This window comes from Euphorbia lathyris, chromosome 3 (assembly GCF_963576675.1).
Source record: "Euphorbia lathyris chromosome 3, ddEupLath1.1, whole genome shotgun sequence".
NCBI classification, from domain to species: Eukaryota; Viridiplantae; Streptophyta; class Magnoliopsida; order Malpighiales; family Euphorbiaceae; genus Euphorbia; species Euphorbia lathyris.
Genome location: NC_088912.1, coordinates 10,443,788 through 10,449,787, shown reverse-complemented (window position 1 = coordinate 10,449,787; position 6,000 = coordinate 10,443,788).

Below are 6,000 nucleotides of genomic sequence, written 5' to 3'. Positions count from 1 at the left end.
TGCGGTTTTTGCTAAAGGGAAATTTTTTGATAAAAATGCTTGGGCTAATTGCTCCCAAGTCTCAATTGATGCGGCTGGCATAGAAGTTAACCATTCTTTGGCTCGATCCTTCAAGGTAAAAGGAAAAAGGCGAAGTTTGATTGCTTCTGCAGTTACATCAGTAATTTTAAAAGTGTCACAAATTTCTAAGAAATTTGTCAAATGGGTATTAGGATTTTCGTTAGGTAACCCGTAAAACGTTACATTATTTTGCAACATATTAAGCAACGCATGCTTAATTTCAAAATGATGTGCATTAATTTGGGGTCTAACTATACTGTTTGTTACACCGGCCACTCCTGGCCTAGCGTAATCCATAAGTGTGGCCATAACTTCTGGCTCAGTAATTTTAGTTTTTATTGGGGTTTGGTTTTTCTTTTTCTTTTCTTTCTTGTTCTTTTTAAGAGTTCTTTCAATTTCTGGGTCAATAGGATCTGGTGACGTGCCCAAACTTCGAGAACTGCGCATGAACTTGAAATTTCGCACGAACAGAAACTACCTACAAAACAGAATTTTGAAAAATAAATATGTTAATAATTAAAAATAAATAAAATGTGAAAGTTTGAATAAGTATGAATAAACCTAGATTCGTACTAAAACACGAAAAATTTAAAATTTTGTCAAAAATTTTGGCGTTCCCCGGCAACGGCGCCAAAAACTTGTTGAGCGATTTCCGCAAGTGCACGGTATACGCTTGTAGTAATAAAAGATATCGATCCCACAGGGAACGTTTTTTTAACAAAACTTATTTACAATCGGTTAAAATTACTTTAAGGTTTATAATATGGAAAAATCGTTTAATCGGTTTTGGTTTTGAAATTGCTAGAATAAGAATTAGATTAGAATATGAAGATGTTAGAAAATATCTGATTTAAGAATGAATTTGCAAAATAGGAACGTTTTAGTACTTTAGAAAAGTAAACAAGTATATTTGTTTGCATTAAGCAAAGAAAACAACTTTAAACTTTGTACGAATTATAAAGATGAAATAAATGACGGAACCTCTAATTAATTGGCTTTGAACGCGACAAAACCCTTTTGGGATAAATTGCCCTTAATCAAATTAAAACTCTTTCGAGATAATAATTTGCCTAAGTGTTCAACAAAGTTTCCTTGTAAAGATTTTGGATTAAATACGTTTTAATGAAAACACCAGCAGTCACTTTAGTGGATTGGTTACCATAAGTGCTGCATAAAAATCTATCGAATAGAACGGACTTTATTAGATGAAATATAAATTGATACAAGTTTACAGAGAACATGGAGCATTGAATTCTTCGACGGCGTGCAAGTGAACGGGTTGTCAATCCTTTCCTTGGGTTTCGTTAGAGTTTGTCAGGCTCAAGGGCGAATCCTCTACTCAATCTTCTCGCTGAATCTTCGTAATAGAGACTGGGTCGGTCCACTACCAAAATGTAAACTAAACTGGAACAATGTCTAAACGCTACTGAATTTGTTATTATTTAGTAAACAATGTGTGTACATCATATTGCTTTTGAACAGAATCGAAATCTAACTTCTGAATCACTTGATTCAGAATTTCTGCATAAATTCTACACTAATCTCTTTCTTCTACACATATATCATTATATCTTCAACTCTCCATCAACTCTTTATTTATAGATGTTGAAGAGTCTTGATTGAAGTGTCGTGTCCGTTGTGAAGGATCGTGTCCGCTGCGAAAGGACGTCTTTATCCACCCGAATGATCGCGTTTTGTCGAAAACGAAAGTGTGTAACTAGGCTTCTAAAATCTCCTGCTCGTACCGAGAATATTAAATTCTCTACCGAGAATGGGGGAGCATCAATTGTACTTCGGACGAAGGGAAGGAGAGGCCGAGGGACGCGTGTCGCGACCGTGAATAGCGGGGGCCGCGGTCGCGGCACGGAGCATTTTTCACTTCTTCGCTCTCGTTCGTGTCCTCGACTTGGCGTTATTAATTTTCGTCATCTTCGACTCCTTTTGTAGGGCTATTCTTCTATTTTTGAGCTCTTTTTACTCCTATTTGGATTTTACCAAATATTTATGTACCTTGCATGAAAGAAACATATTTGAGAGTAAAAGCTTTCTAAATGGTTATAAATATTATAAATTCGTAGCAATATTGATGTAATTATTGATGATATTTTAGGTATATTTTGGGCTTAACAAATTCACTCTGAAAGATAAGTTAAGTGAAATGTTTATTTCTACTCTTAATTGTATCACCTTGCAAGGATTTCAGTCAATTCACCACAAGCGGCCTTTTGGATATATCTCCCATTTATCGGGAGTGACGAATGCTCAATCTGACATTAACCATTCTGTAATTACTTCGCGTGATACCCAACCCTGCTCTCACACACCCTAGGCTCTCACCTATAGGATCGTGCTCGCACAGAATCAAAGTATCAGACTCCGCAATCCAGAATTACTAATTAATGAATGTTTGAGTCTGAGGATTAGTTATACCTACTAATACCGATGAGATGAACAGTTGACACATTAGATAAATCATTCCATTTTGTTATCTCAAGTCGGGTCCCAATCCTAATGAACTCCTTCATCAGATCCATGTAACTGTCTAGATATCAGAATATCTAAAGCTTGTGAGATCAGCTTTCTGTCTCGACAGAAAACACTGTTACATGCAATTCTCAACAGCAATATGCCAATCCCTATAACATATTACTTGACTTGGGTTTACTTTAAGTCTATCAGTCTATTATAAAGTATAGTCTCACTTCATGCTTGTATGAACACTTTATAACTACTTGAATAGACTTAGGATTACTTCCTTTGCGAAAGATTTGTGCCTTTATATATAGTTACATATTAATGCTATATATCTTATTAAACAAATGACCAAATAAACAATTTATTCATTAATATTAATATCCAAAACAATTGTATTTAGGACACTAAATTCCAACACCTGGTTCGGCCTCTCTGAAGGAAAATAGGCAAACGTTTGGCAGCGGAAATATAAAAATTTTAACCTATTTCTTTTAACCAAGATCCGTTAACCGTTATTTCATATAAAGAGGGATAGAAGGAAATACCTTTTGAAGTTCTATCTACTGTTGCAATCGAAGTGCCCTCAACTCTTACTCCGAGTTCACGAGCATAAAACAAAAACACAATTCAAACAAAGATTAGAACTCAACCATATAATAGCAACCAAAGCAGATTGCCTCTAATAAATCAACACAAGATCAAGGAGTAAAAGAAAGAGATGAAAATCAGTTGATCGGAAGCAAACGGTGAACGATGAACCACTACAGTAGGGGTCGAAATTCACTCTCTCCAAGATAGCTAGGGCTGGCTGAAATTCACAGTTAAGGGGGTATATATAGCATCTTCCATATAAACCCTAGTTAGATAGAATTAGGTTACTGAATAAGAATTTAATTCGGAATAAAATTCTTATTGTTATTATCTATAATTATATTAAATATAAAGATAATAATAACTTATTGATAGGATAATAATAGAAGCAATTTAATCTCATTAAACCTCCTAACTTATTTATCCTATAATTAATTTAATTCATAATCATAATCTAATTATAATTGTTTGAATTAAATCAATTCTTTTGTGTATTTAATACACAAATTCGCCCCCTATACTACTGGGCCTTAGTAGACTCAGTTGGGTTTCCGTCAATTAATTAACATTTGTTTCTCTTTTGGGTTCCAAGTCTTATGTGTGACCCATTAGGTTCTTATTGCTTCTAGCCGTATACAACTATTAAATTAATTTTCTCAGAATTATATTTAATCTTTGTATAACGGAATGAGTACGCGAACTGTGATTGGCAGATCCGAAACATTCCCCAGAGCTATAAGAAGACAGGTTGATTCTGTCGTTGACCTTTCCGTATTAGTTACAATATAATTCGATCCTTTGTCAACTACACCCTTGAACAGAATCTTATGACTATGGGTTATGTCAAGTCACATATAGCGAGACGTTCGTTTTACTTGTACAGGCCGAGTTAACTCCAATTAGATAGGTTAAGTGAAATCTGCATTTCAAGTCTTAAGCTATCACCTTGCAAGGATTTAGAGTTAAGTCTTCCATAAGCGATCCTTGGACGTATTTCCCATTTATCAGGAGTGACAAATGCTCAATCCAATGTATAACTATCCTGCAATTACTTCCTGTGATACCCAACGTCTGCCGTACACACCCCAGAGTCATCCCTGTTATGGATCGTGTTACAACAGGATCAAAGCATCACATTCCATAATCCAGAATCACTAATTAATCCTTTGAGTCTTAGGATTACTTATACCTATTAATACTAATGAGATGAACATGTGACAAGGATAAATCTACCAATCCTGTTATCTCAAGTCGGGTCCCCAATCCTAATGAACCCCTTTCATTGGATCCATGTAACTGTCCAAATATCTGCATATCTGAAGCTTGTGAGATCAGCTCTCTGTCTCGACAGAAAACATTGTTACATGCAAGTCTCAACAGTGTTATGTCAATCCCTATTCAAAATATATCACTTGACTTGGGGTGGTTTTCAGTTTATTAGTTTATTATAATGTTTCGTCTCACTTCATGCTTGTATGAACACTTTATAATCACTTTAAATAAACTTAGAGATTTCCTTTTATTAGACTTATTTAGTTCTTTAAAGGAGGTTGCATTTATACAGTTATGAAACCATATCTTATTAAAACAAATGACATAAAGAACAATTCATTTACATTAGGTTTATATCCTGGAACAATTGTCTATAGGACACTAAACCCAACACTCTCCGCCTACGTCCAGTCCCCGAAATTCCTTCCGAGCTTTTCAGAATCCTCTACTGAGCTCTTTAAAGGTAGAGCACAAACCTTTTACAATAGCAACTGAGTATACAAGAGTGCCTTCCTCTATTCCTCTACTCAATCCTATTTTCTACCGCTGAGTACTATAACCGAGTACTCAGCTTCTCCTTTCTATACTTCTAGAAATGATAAGTGTTTTGTTCTAAACAAAAGCTAAGAACACTTTAGACGAAATCAATCACTCTAGACTTTTACACAAGAATATGAATTAGTGTAAGATTTGCTTTGCTTTTCTAACACAGAACTTCGAATAACAATTTGGTCAGCGTTTCGACTTGATTGAAGATCTGCATCGAATGAAGCGTTTGAATGGCCTATTTATAGTGACACTTGAGGCACCGGTCATTTCAAATTTCGAAATAACCGTTGGAGGGAAACGGCTTCCTGTCGCTTTCACTCAGTCAGTGCTCAACGTCCTCGGCCAATGAAATTCTTGTATCTTCTGTCTTCGGCAGTGCTCAGATGCTTTTAGTCAGGCTGGTCAGAGTATCTCTACATTTTTGGCAAAGTCTTCCAGACAGCTTCCTGCGTCTTCTGAACTTTACCCAAAGTAGAAATACTTTATCTCCAAGTTTGTCCAGGTCAGCCGCTGACCTGACTTTCTTGTCGCACAACTCAGCAGCTTCGTCTTGAAGCTTTTACATAAAGGCTTCTCGATCCTTCTCTTGGCTGGGCTTGCGTTTCGATCTATTTGGGCCGTGTGGCTTTCAGACGTTGACTTGGGCTTGACTTTCTCTTGTGGGCTTTTGGGCCTTGCACTTTTAATGTCTTTAATCTTATAAATCAAATTACTCAACATTGAACAAACACATTAGTACAAAATAAATCAAAACATTTAAATTTAATGTGTGGGAATATTTTTATCATTGAGATTTAATTCTTCTTAAATAATTTTGTCAAATCAAAATCATGTGGAAAGGTGTTTCAACATATATCCCTTCGATAATCTCATATATGTCAAAGAGTCTAAGAGGGTGTTTGTTTCAGCTTTTCGGATGAGCGTTTAGCGTTTCACTCCAAACCGCATGAAATATAGCGTTTGGTTAGGTTTATATAACCAATGCGTTTAGCATTTTCTCTGAAAACTGCAACGTTTTGGAGCGTTTCACGAAAAGCTCCTATTTAGAGCTTT